Genomic DNA, 12,756 nt, shown 5'->3' on the forward strand with positions numbered 1-12,756 from the left:
CTCTATCCCTCCTCCTCCTGTCTTCTCCTATCATTCTGCATCTCCCCCTCCCCCTCCAGCTTTCAAATCCCTTACTCACTCTTCCTTTAGTTAGTCCTGACGAAGGGTCTCGGCCTGAAACGTCGACTGCGCCTCTTCCTATAGATGCTGCTTGGCCTGCTGCGTTCACCAGCAACTTTGATGTATGTTGCTTGAATTTCCAGCATCTGCAGAATTCCTGTTGTCTCCATGGCAAGTGTACCTTTTCCTAGCTGAGTCTAAAATTCCAAACAATATCCATGCACAGTCTCAACAAGGGCTGTAAAATTGTAGTATGATAATCCTTGCTTCTGTACTCAAAACTTCTTGCTATGGTAGCCAAATTATCACTTAACCTCTTCACGCTCTAAAAGGAAGAATAGACTTGAGAAACTAAATGGACTACTTCTATTGCTAGGTTCACTTGTGTCTCCTATTTCACTATTCAGAGCCCCAAATACAGTTCTCATGTTAAAATATGAACCTGATCCTTCCTTCTGTTCACTCTGTTATCTGAAGCAATACACTATCCTCTGCTCATGGCAACCAATGATGGGTTAATTGATTTTCTGAAACTACTGAAGTATTATTCTGAGTTTCCACGATCTTTCTAGTTCAAATCTCCAAACCATTCCAAATTTGATTCTTAACCATGTTTAATAAGCCATAAGACATTGGAACCTAATTAGGCCATCCGGCCCATTGAGTTTGTTCTACCATTCAAATCACTGCTGCTTTATTTTCCATTTCAAACTAATTTCAACCTAATCATTTTTGATTAGGCGTTTTCCTACTAAATGTTGACTTCAACTGCTTCATATAGTAAATCCTACTTACATTGTCTTAACAGCACATATATTAGTAATAGTTCTGCTGATGTCATTTAAGAATCATTTTTTACTGCTCTGTATGTCCTATTACTGTGTCCTTTTACCTTGTACAACATATTTTTATTAACCACTCATCTTCCATACTATCAAGTCATTTCATTCATCAAGAGAAAATGCTTGATAAACTCAGCAGGTCAGGCAGGCCCCATCTGTGGAAAGAGGAAAATTAATGCTTAATACCGGGAACCTTTCACTGGAACTGAGAAAGAGCTTCCATTTTGATTGTTTGGTTCCTCCATCTTTCACTCCTCGTGCTGGATCGCAATGTTCTTACAGTACTGATGAACAGCGAATGATCTAAAATGTTAAAGTTTTCTTTTTCTAAAGATGCTACACAAGTATTTTCAGCCTTTTCTGTTTTAGATTCAGATTTCATGCATCCACAGTATTTTGCTTTTGCCTTGCCGTCTCCTGTTGCCTTCACATGAAACCCATCTCTGATAGCCTAGCCTTTCCCTTGCTCCTACCTAAAAGCTTCATTGCATGCCTAACTTTACCTAACTTTACACAAAGGAAACCTCACACATTTCCAGAGGTTTAAGACTGTGCAAGGTGATTAAAAGTGGAATAATATTTTCACTGAGATCACAAGTACAAAAGAGATTGCTTTCTTCTGTTATGCATTACCCTGGAAATGCACCAAGTCAGCTCTTGCAATTGCATCAAGTGATTGACCAAGAACCTTTACAGATCTATGCTAAAGAACTCTTCAGGTTCAAGATCCAGAGAAGTGTTGGAAGTTTCTCAAGTTGGATAGCTTCAAACAAATGGGGGTAGTTTTTTTTTAATTGACGGAATATCTATTACTGAGTGGGTTGTGATTGTGTGGATTTCTCCAGCCTAGAGTGGTGTAAATTCTCAGTCACTGAGTTAATTCAACATTGTGGTTGAATGATTTAGGAACATTACAGTAATCAAGAGATGATCACGCAGGAAAGTGGACAAAGTAGGTCAGCCACGAGACCAAATATTTGTAAGTCACAAACCCAAGTATTTGGCTCTGTACTTAGTAGTCGAGCATGGCCTAATGTTCTTAATGTGATGTGTCCTTGGTATAATCTGCATTCCCAAGAACCTTTCCCTCAAAAACCAACATGTCTATATCTTTTAAGTAATATAAACATATTTACTGTTGGCATCATTAACTTTTGCTGGTCAAACATGCTAAATAAAGGTGCAACATACTCAGGTAACATCTCTGTTATACTTTGTATCTGCCCTTGTGTCTTGTTTCAGTGGTCCAAAGCAATTTTCACACTCATCTGATTCTTAATAAAAACTAAATATTTATTGCTTTATTACATCTGGTTCTGATTCTCTTTGCTGTTAACCTTTGGATAAATCTTAGCAAAGGTTTTCTTAATTTAACTTTGGTCATTTTCCATCAGAAACTTAAAACGTCTTTAATTGGTCAGAGATAAAGATTAGCTTTGTTTGTCACATGTACATCGAAACACTGAAACATACAGGGAAAGGTATTGTTTGCATCAACAACCAACACAGTGCAAGGAACTCCTGCAGGTGGTTGATACCAACCAACATAGATAGCATGGTCACAAATTACAAACCCTAATCCGAACATCCTTGGAATGCAAGAGTAAACCAGAGCGCCCAGAGGAAATCCACTCAGTCACGTAGAGAACGTATAAACTCCTTACAGACAGCAGCAGGAATTGAACACCGAAAGCTGGCGCTGTAAAACATTATGCTGACATGCAGCTTAATGAATGTCTGTGAAGTGACCTGTTGAATTATATTGTTTCTATTATATAACATAAATACAATCTATTTATTTTCTGTAAAACAAGCAATAGTTTCTTAAGTATCTTGTGTACTATGTGAAATACATAAAGAGCTAAAAAGTAACCATTTGATTTCAGAGAGATAGAGATCAGGTGCCTGAAAACATATCAACATTGGTTAATTTGTTGGAATTTAAGCTTCCATAAGTATGATGAAAGATAAAAGTTGTTTGAAGGTAATTAAGCCTACATTGTATATAAGCAGTTGAATTGTCAATAATTTCTTTTAATATGCTACCTAGCACAAACAGTTGTTCTCCAAATAAAGGCAGAGATTACTACCCCAGTCAATATTTTCTTGTGTATTACTTCATAATTTATTTACAATAGTTTAATTACAAAATATGCTTGCAGGTTATTTATTATAAATGTGGATGTTACAATTTGTTTTCATATATACTATGTATATATGCCATGTATAGAAAAATAATGTAGGATTGCTTTGCTATTGGAGATTTCTCATCTGGATGTTTAATTATTTTCTCCAAATAAAACTAATTTTATTTGGCTGGCCTCATTCCCCGAGGGCTATGGCTTCCCAACGTCTCATTAGGGGGTGGGAGTATATTGGGCTGAAAAGCTGGCCCAACAGCCAAGAATTATTGCTCTCTTGGAGTGGGGTGAAAGAAGCGTCGAGTTTCCTTGGTCTTGACGCGTTTCTCTTTAACACCTGCCTGCTTTTAATGCTGCGGTGAAGTTCACCCAATGCTGCCAGAAAAAAAAGGGTAGGATCATATGTAATTTCGGATGTATGTTTGCGCGTGGAAAGGGAAGAAGAGCCGTGCCAACGCTTGGCCAGGAAGCCCATCACCATTTGCGTGGCTACTATCCCTACGGTTGCCGCAGCTGCCACTCCAACCAGCGCAGAGCCACCGAGCTGCAGCTGCCCGGCGAAGAGCTCCAGTTCCGCCACACCACGCACAGCTGCCGGACAAAGCTTTCGCCTCGGCAGCCGTTGCCACCGGGGGGAGGGGGGGAACCCAAACACCTTACTTGATCTTTTTTTGGTAGCTTCCTCTCTTCCAAAATAGTTGCGTTACAGAAGACAGCTTGGGCTTGGCTCCGGCCGGGCTATGAGGGGGTGGGGAAAGGGAAGGGGGAGGGCTCGGGCTTTTCCCAGCGCCATCTCTCCTTCCCTCCCTCCTGCCGCCATCTTCGCACAATAGTAAAGCAAAATGGCGGCGCTGGAATGGATGGAGGACGAGCGCTGACAATAATAAAACAACATACACAGGCAGCCCGGCCGCTTCGCGCACCTTCCCTCGTGCCAAAGGTACGTGCCCCTTTTCTTCTTTAAGAAGAAAACAACAAAACTTTCGTGCCGCCGGAACTCAGCGGCTCGCTTGGCGCTCGGGTTTGACGGTGGTTGTTCCGTTTGGATGTTTTTTTTGAATTACATGTTTCGTGTGCCAGCCTCCCTCCTCCCCCCCTCCCCTCCGCCTTGCCCAGCTTCTTGGTTGGATTGTGGCGTTTGGGAGCAGCGAACACGGTAGCGTGACATGTTCATGCTGACACAAGCCTGGCGGCATGGGGCACACACACACACACCGCTTCCATGTCTTTCTTGCCACGCCAACATGACATTCCGGACCAATTCGAGGGGTTATTGCCAACCCCCAAAAGGCAAAATAAATAATAAAAAAGTTAGCTTTTAAACCTTTTTGTTTCAAATTTTGAGCCTAAAGGCATTAAATGCTTTCTTTTCGAGTTGGTTCTGCAACTCCATGCACTCGCACGCAAAGTAAAATCATTCTTTGATTCTGGGCAAAACGGGAGAAACATTGGGAAAATGTTGAAGGAATTAAAAGGGTTTGTTCTTTGCAGCCTTCTATTCCATCCCCTTCAACTTGGATTGCTAGTCTTGAAATATGTCCCACGTATGCTAATACTAACATTTAATTTGCTTGTTGTTAGATGTTTTTGTTACCAAAGAATACCATCAAGGCCAATGATATACCTGTACACAGTATTAACCTTTGGATTCCAGTGCATGTTTTTTAAATACTGCAATAGGATAATGACTGTTAGGAGGGTCAGAAAGTAAATTAGATGTAGATAAAATGAAGTATTGCTGCCCAAGTTTGTGTTTTAAATGTTTGCACAACTTTTGCAAGCTGTAAATTTTTCAAACATGACTTTTGGGTGCTTTTGATAGGTAACGGTTTATAATTCAATTTTTAAAATGTGAGGTGGTTAAAAGTTCACTGCTGTATAACAATGTAAATTTCAAGTTTTAATTGTGATGTTACCTTAGTTTAGATATGCAAAGGTATAGTAGTTCATTGTCTTAGTTTTTAAAAATTGGTAACATGTCTTTTTTTCCTGCCTGATCTTAAGTACACCCTAGTTAATATTGGGTCTAAAATTATCTCAATTGGGGATTGGTAGTATGAAGTGTACTCTATGGCTAAAGAACTGCTTTGAATTGTATCAGTTATTTTTGTGGCCACAAACTATGTCCAGTTTGTACATAGTAGGGTTCCATAAATGGTGCTTGAGTTGCATTATTTTATCTTATTGACTGCTGAGGGTGATAGCCATCCTGGCTTTTCTGGATGTACATTATAAAAGCATGTGGTTTTCATGGTTTCATTGTTGTGCTCTGCATCTTCTTAGATTTAAGTTGAATTTCATTTCACAGTGTAAGACTTCATAGATGTGGGGGAGCTTGTAACATATGGAATGCTTAGCTCTTTCCTTATCAGTCCGTTTATAGTTGACACAACTGTCATAGTTGCTTTCATATTTCAAATATTTACAATGTTTTTGCGGCCTAGGTGTAATGTTGGCCTTCAAATAAAGGTGTTGTGAAGATTGGCAGTTTTTGTTGAAGATTTAGCAAATATTTTGTCATTTAAAATTTTGTTTAAAAACTTAATTTTACTGATAGAAGATGGATTATTTTGATGCACTCAGAAATATCACATGACAGTCACCACTATGTATTTAAACTGATTTGTTAGCATAGTTCAAAACTGTCAATTCGCATCAGTTAACTGACAGAGAGCAGCAAAGATTTGTTGCACTTTTCATCAAAAGTTTCATCTTTTTTTGATCAGAACAAAACGATTCTTGATTGGTTCAGGACATGAAGGGATACGGGGGAAGGCAGGAGATTGGGGCTGAAAGGAAAATTGGATCAGCTGTGATGAAATGGCAGAGCAGACTCAATGGGCCAATAGCCTAATTCTGTTGCTATATCCTATGTTCTTTGGAATTGGTGCATTGTTTATCCAGTCACTTTCTTTTTTTAAAGTTGGGAAGGTTTTTTTGAACGTGATCTATGAATTATTTTTTAAATCAATGACATTATAAAACAGTAATTCAAAAATGCTTTTTATATTCAAATTGCTGGAATTTGAGTATAATATTTGAATGTAGTATTTGAAATTTGAATGTTTTAGAAATTAATTTGGAAAATATTTGGTATATTTTGGCTCTACGTTTAAACAAGCTACTCAGGTGAATAGGAATGGAAATAAGATGGTTCCTTTCCCCTATGGGATCTATTAATATGTTGGAGAAAAAAGCTGTATACACTCTATTAGCTGTTTCATCCTTACCTTTACTTTACATATAATGTTTTGAATTTCATGGATAATCAAAATCAAGTTTATTGTCACATCCGTAAATACATGTATGCTGATTTTGGTGTTCTTGAATAAACATTCCAATTTATTGCAAACATGATGAAACTGTACATGATAAAGATAATTAGATTTTTCTGGGTAGATAGATACTTTATTGATCCCGAAGGATATACAAATATTGGAAGAGGAGTAGAAAGAATAAAAAAATAAGTTACCTCAAACAGTCTTAACAGGAGGGGGTTATCCCTTCCCGGGCAATAGGTTGACGCATTATTGCCAAGGGTAAAAATGACCTCGTATAGTGCTCTTTGGAGCAGCGCAGTTGTCTTAGTCTACTAAAGGTGCTCCTCTGTTCAGCCAAGGTGGCATGCAGAGGGCGAGAAATATTATCCAGAGTTGTCTGATTTTCCATAGGGTCCTCTGTTCTACCACAGTGTCCAGTGTGTCCAGTTTAACTCCTATAACAGAGTCAGCCTTTCTAATCAGTTTATTGAGCCTGTTGGCATCACCAGTGTTCTCTGTAGTTGATTGCTTTTCTTTATATCTGAGGAGACCAGTGGTCACCACTCATTTTTCAGTATCAAATGTATACCAGCATTTATTACACATCCATAATTAACTTTGAAAAGGCAATGCATCATTATCTCAAACTGCTGTCCTATGACCATGAAGGGTACTGCTGGAGAGCTACGAGAGAACTAAAAGCTTTAAACCCAATAATGACTCAGGAATGGCGCTACCCTCCCATTTTGCGATACTGTGTAGTATGGAGTTGAAATTTGAAGTCATGACATTCCATGGTGCTTGTTGCCCTTGTCTTAGATTGTGGGACATGCTATCAGAAAATCTTTTGTCAATTGCTGTACGTCAGTCATCTACATTGCTAAAGGGTTGCAATATAGGGAAAATAACTAATTTTTCAAGATACTATGTACTTTTACTCTCATGAATCAATATGTTTCCATTAGATACTCTACTTGGATACTATTGTAATAACTGATGAAAGAGTTGCTTCCTTTGTGGAAACCATTGAGTAGGATGGGTCTATTCTTAAGTTTATATGAAAAATGATCTCATTGAAAGATGAGGATCTGTGGGGGACTGACAGATGCTGAGTGTTTTCCCCTTGGCTTGAAAATATAGAACCAGGGTTTTTTTTTTGTCGTGATAAAAGGTCAGTCTTTCAGGGCTAAGGCACAAAATTTTTATGTTTGAATGTTATGAATCTTAATAGCATTCTGTATCCTGTGGAGGCTCCATTGTTGAGTATTTTTAACATCAGAGTTGTTAAAACACTTAAGCCAGTTTGTCAGCTGTCAGGTTTGTGCCAAATCTCTGCAGAACATTCAGTGGGCTCTCTTATCCCCTTCATCACAAGGTAAGCCTCTACTTCCTCAGTGGAGGCTGAACAAATTTGCCATGTCGCCTTTGACCCTATCCAATTTCTATCGCTGTACTATAGAAAGGATTCTATCTGAATGTATTAATGCTTGGTATGGAAACTGTTTTGCTTGTAACTGCAAGAAACTATAGAGTTGTGGAGCTAATTTAGCACATCACAGAAATTAGCCTTTCCTCCATGGACTGTATTTTTCTCACTGCCTCAGCAAAGCAGCCAACATAACCAAAGACCCCACCTACCCTGGACATTCTCTTCTCTCTCTTTACTCCCCCCCCCAAGGAGATACGAAAGCTTGAAAGCACATGTTATCAGGCTCAAGGACAGTTCATAACCCATTAGTAGAGAACTCTTGAGCTCACAGTATAGCTTATTATCTACGTTGTAGCCTTGTACCTTATTGTCTATCTATGCTGAACTTTCTCTGTAACTGAAACACTCTATTCTGCACCCTGGTATTTCACCTTGTACTTCCTCAATGCACTGTTGTAATGAATTGAACTGTATGAGCGATATTCAAGACAAATTTTTGACTGTTCTACAAAAAGTAGTGGGTTTGGCCCAGTATTTCACCGGTAAAGCCCTCCCACACCATTGGGCACACCTGAATGAAATGCTATCATAGGAAAGCTGCATCCATCATTGGAGATCCCCACTAACTAGGTTATGTTTGCTTCTTGCTGCTACCATCAGGTAGAAGGTACAAGAGTCTCAGGACTCGCACCACCAGGTTTAAGAATAGTTTCTACCCTTCAAACATCAGGCTCTTGAATGAAAGTGGATAACTCCACTCACTTGCCCCATCATTGAAATGTTCCTACAACAAATGATCTCACTTTTAAGGACGCTTTATCTCATAATCTTATATTCTCGTTATTTATTTATATTTGCATTTGCACAGTTTGTTGTCTTCTGCACTCCGGTTGATTTTTCGTTGATCCTATTATAGTTACTATTCTATGGATTTGCTGAGTATGCCTGCAAGAAAATGAATCACAGAGTTGTATATGGTGACATGTATGTACTTCAAGAAAATTTATCCACTCCCCTTTAGAAAATAATTGTTGAATATGCATATTAGGCATTAAATTCCAAATTTTAAGTACTTGTACTTGGAAGATTTTTTTTCTCCTCACAACTAATCAACTTAATGTTCTTTGCTTTTTGATTCTGCCATTAACAGAAACAACTACTCTTCATTCACCTTGACTGAACTCCTGGTTGTACAAATTGTTGTTCAACTTTCTGAAGTTTCGTCCATATAATTGAGGTCTCTTGTCCTTGAGACGATTGCACTGAATCTTTTTTTTCTTTGGATATCCATATGGTTTTCAGATCTATCCTACAATACTGTGAACAGAACTGGATGTAATCCTCTGGTTGCTGCCAATCTTTTGTTTTAACAAAAGTTCAACATTATTTCCTTGTTTTTTGACACAGTTGCAAAGCAACACCCAGAATCCTGTAGCCAATTTACAAAGCTTTCTCGAATTGTTTTAGTACCTTCAAAGGTTTGTCATCCAGGTATTTCTCTTCTTGCACCATTATTAGAACCTGCATCTTTTATAATGGCTTTCATCATTCTACCTTTAACATTTTATCAATTCATAACTGTTTTAAGCTTCAGTTGCCTAGTGTGGTCCAAGTTATAGCTGAAGGTTGATAGACTTTTGAAGATGTAAGATATTGAGGAATTGGGTTGGCCATGATCTTATTGAATGTAACAACAAGCTCACAGGGCGGAGTGGACCCTTGCATTTCCTATGGAGTGTGCTCAATGTTGTCTTGCCTCTGAAGTTCCAACAGTTTTGTCGATACAGTGGATTCTGATTAGTTGGCACACATTGGGACCAGTACATTTTGGCCTAATTACGTGGCTGATACAGTTAGCCAAAGTTTCATGGAAATAGTTAAGGTATTTTAAAAAAAAAACTTGAGTACCTTTTATTATGTATTATTATTAATTAGTATTATGTATTATTATTAATTAGTATTATATATTAGTAAAACCGTGTGTTAGTTCCTATTAGTTATCAACGGAGGAATTCATTGAGCCAATAGGCTGGTCCTGGACTTACTTCATAATTTACTGGCATAATTTACATACTACTATTTAACTATTTATGGCTCTATTACTATTTATTATTTATGGTGCAACTGTAACAAAAACCAATTTCCCCCGGGATCAATAAAGTATGACTATGACTATTCAGTGTATGGTGGCACATCTTTTCATTGACTGTAAGTGAACAAAATCAACACAGACACCTAGTATAGATAATAGTCTACCTTCATTGACGGTTGCATCCTCCAAATCTTCATTTTCATTGTAATATTTGAGATGATTGTCAATACCTTCAAATTTTTCATAGATCCTAATTTGAAATAATTAAATAGTTTCATTTTCACTCCTGGTCATTTCTGGCATCTCCAAACCTAAATGCTTGAAACCCAGTGAGCAAAATACTTCGAAATTGTCTTATTGTTATTTCTTGCCTCTACCAGTGACAAAAATCACTGCTTTTTGATCTCAAACACACACAACTGATGCTATTTAAAAACTTTGTTCTAACCTGGGTGTAGGGTCTAACGGCCACACAAGTTCACATGACTGACGAGAGTTAGAAACTGTTCAGCAATAGTCTCCTGTCGGGATTAAGTGGCATAGTGTCCTAAATACATCAAGGGAATCCTGGCTATTTTCTTGATTAGTTTTTGTTCTTTAATAGTTGTCACAAATAAGTGGCTACCCCGTTTAGCCGATGGCCCAATTAACTGGAATCCACTGTATATTTGAATCAAGGCTAGAAGGAGATCTCATCCTGTACAACTTTTGAAAGACTCTTGGATACATATATGAATGGAAAGGTTTAGAAGGTTATGGGCCAAACATTGGCAAATGGGATGGGACTAACCTGGATGGGGCATTCTTGGTTGGTCTGGACCAGTTAAGTGAATGGCCTGTTTCTGAGCTGTATGTCTCTGTGATGGAATGCCTGAGGGAACCCAAACTGAGCACCAGAGAGGTTGGTTATTGGTGAGTATGCAGATGATGACACCGAATTTACAGAGGGTGGTGGATCAGAAATGAGCAAGATTGGATTTTGTGTGGTGGATCCTGTCTGGATAATTTTTTTCTGTTTGCTGAGTAGATTCTGTATGTGTAGCTCAACTAGAATATTTTTGCTAGAGGCACAACTATTTCTGGAATACATCAACAGTATCAGGGAAAGAATGATGTAAGGGCTTAGTTTTTGTTTTATCCATTTGGTAGTCATTTTTAGATATTGTAGATTGAATTAAATTTATGAGGACCTCCTGGGGAAGATTGAGGTGTCTTAGCAACAAACTTTTGACCAAGGATGCTCACAAGCTATGCCCTGTCAGTTTATTAATTTAAATGCTTGGCCAGTATTTAAAATAGAGTTGGGGTGTCTCATCTTTGTAATTGCTTAATTGGCCCATCACCATACACAAATGGATATGGGAGGATTATAAATTGAGATTGTCCAATATTCTTCCAGAGCTTTGTTACTTTTTCTGGATGACACCTCTGTTAGGATGTCCTGTTTCTGGGATGCTGTTCTGCTCTGATTGAGCCATGGATAGTAATCAAGTGAGGGATATACTGGGCTGTGTTTTTTTGCAGATTGTGATAGAGTTCAACCCTGTGGCTTCTGATGATGCTTTGGGCCTCGTGGATGTCCAGCTCAGAATTTATCCCATGTAGCATGACAGTGGATATCTTCTTTATTGAATGTAGAATAAAAGTTTACAAGTCGTATTGCAGCTTTATAAAACCGTAGACTATATTGGGTGTACTGTGTGTAGTTCTGACTGTAGGATGACTGCTTGGATTGGAGTGTATGAGTTATAAGGAGAGGTTGGACAACTGTGGAATATTTTTTATGGAGCTCTGGAGGCTAAGGGTTGACTTGATAGAAATATATAAAATCATGAGAGATGCAGATAGTCTTTTCCCCAGGGTGGCATTGTCAGTTACTAGAGGTAACTACTTTAAGGGGAGAAAGGGAAATACGAAAATTGATCCACAAAGTAAGTTCTTTTTTTACTCAGAAGACACTGTTGGGGAGGGTGGGGTCTGGAAGAAGCAGATACTATAGTAATGCTTAAGAGTCAGTTAGACAAATGCATGAACAGACTAGGAATAGAAGGATGTGGACCATATACAGGAAGATGGGATTAGTTAAATGGGTATCTTGGTTGGTGCAGACATGGCAGGCCGAGGAGTCTGTTCTTTCCCATTTCTTTATTCCAAGGTGTGCAAATCTAGTCTCACTTGCTAACAGCATTGAGGATCCCATCTAGTCCTGAATGCTTCAGTCACAGTGAAATGATTATCACAGAATCAACATAAATTTGGAAAATAATAGCTTTCCATTAGATTCCATTGGAGATGAGCTTCTTGAATATTCCACACAGTCATTGACTTATGGAAATAACTATGTAGTGTAAACATTTCTCTTAGTATCACTCAATGTTTATAATTTAAAGATACATCTATAATTTTATAATGTTTTACAGAAGACAGTCAGCAGTTTATGGCACTGTTGTAAGCGTTCAGAGATTCGAGCTACAGAGTGATTCATTATGAGGAAGTCATCACTCAAGTGAATTTGTTTTTTTTGCCTTAACCTTTTGTACTGCCCTCTCTAATTCTGAGAGTTACAACTCATAGTTTAAATACATTATGCCCACTTGATAAATACCAAACAAAAGTGTTGGGTTATTATTACATTGTTTTCAGTGAGATTTTGCTGTGCTCATCAGTTGGTGCTGTATTTCCTATATTATAGCAGTGACTATACTTCAAAAATACTTATTTCTAATATTCTTGGGAATACCTGAGGCCTTGTTTGGCATAACGTATATCATTTTATATTTGAATAAGAATTACCCTTGCCCACAATAGCAGCTTGATTTGGATATGGAAGAATGTCTCCTTAAATCCTCTGTAAATCCTTCATATCATGTGCCCTCCCTTAGTATCAATCTGCTGGGGTGATTGTGTGGGGATGGGGAGGGAGGCGGGTGTT

The 12,756-nt window shown here is 38.2% G+C and overlaps 1 protein-coding gene across 4 annotated transcripts in view; it reads left to right on the forward strand.

The window, feature by feature from the left end:
• The first annotated feature begins 3,294 nt into the window (after positions 1–3,294).
• The window catches only part of LOC134355025 (zinc finger protein 644-like), a 143,859-nt gene continuing 134,397 nt past the window's right edge, over positions 3,295–12,756 (forward strand). For 3 of the 4 annotated variants that reach the window (XM_063064672.1, XM_063064674.1, XM_063064669.1), the window contains exon 1: positions 3,816–3,983. The gene's annotated coding sequence lies outside the window, so the exon portion shown is untranslated. Of the gene's footprint in view, positions 3,436–3,815; positions 3,984–12,756 lie in introns of those variants that run through there. The other variant, XM_063064670.1, reaches the window with a different exon arrangement.

Source organism: Mobula hypostoma, chromosome 12, assembly GCF_963921235.1.
Source record: "Mobula hypostoma chromosome 12, sMobHyp1.1, whole genome shotgun sequence".
Taxonomy (NCBI): domain Eukaryota; kingdom Metazoa; phylum Chordata; class Chondrichthyes; order Myliobatiformes; family Myliobatidae; genus Mobula; species Mobula hypostoma.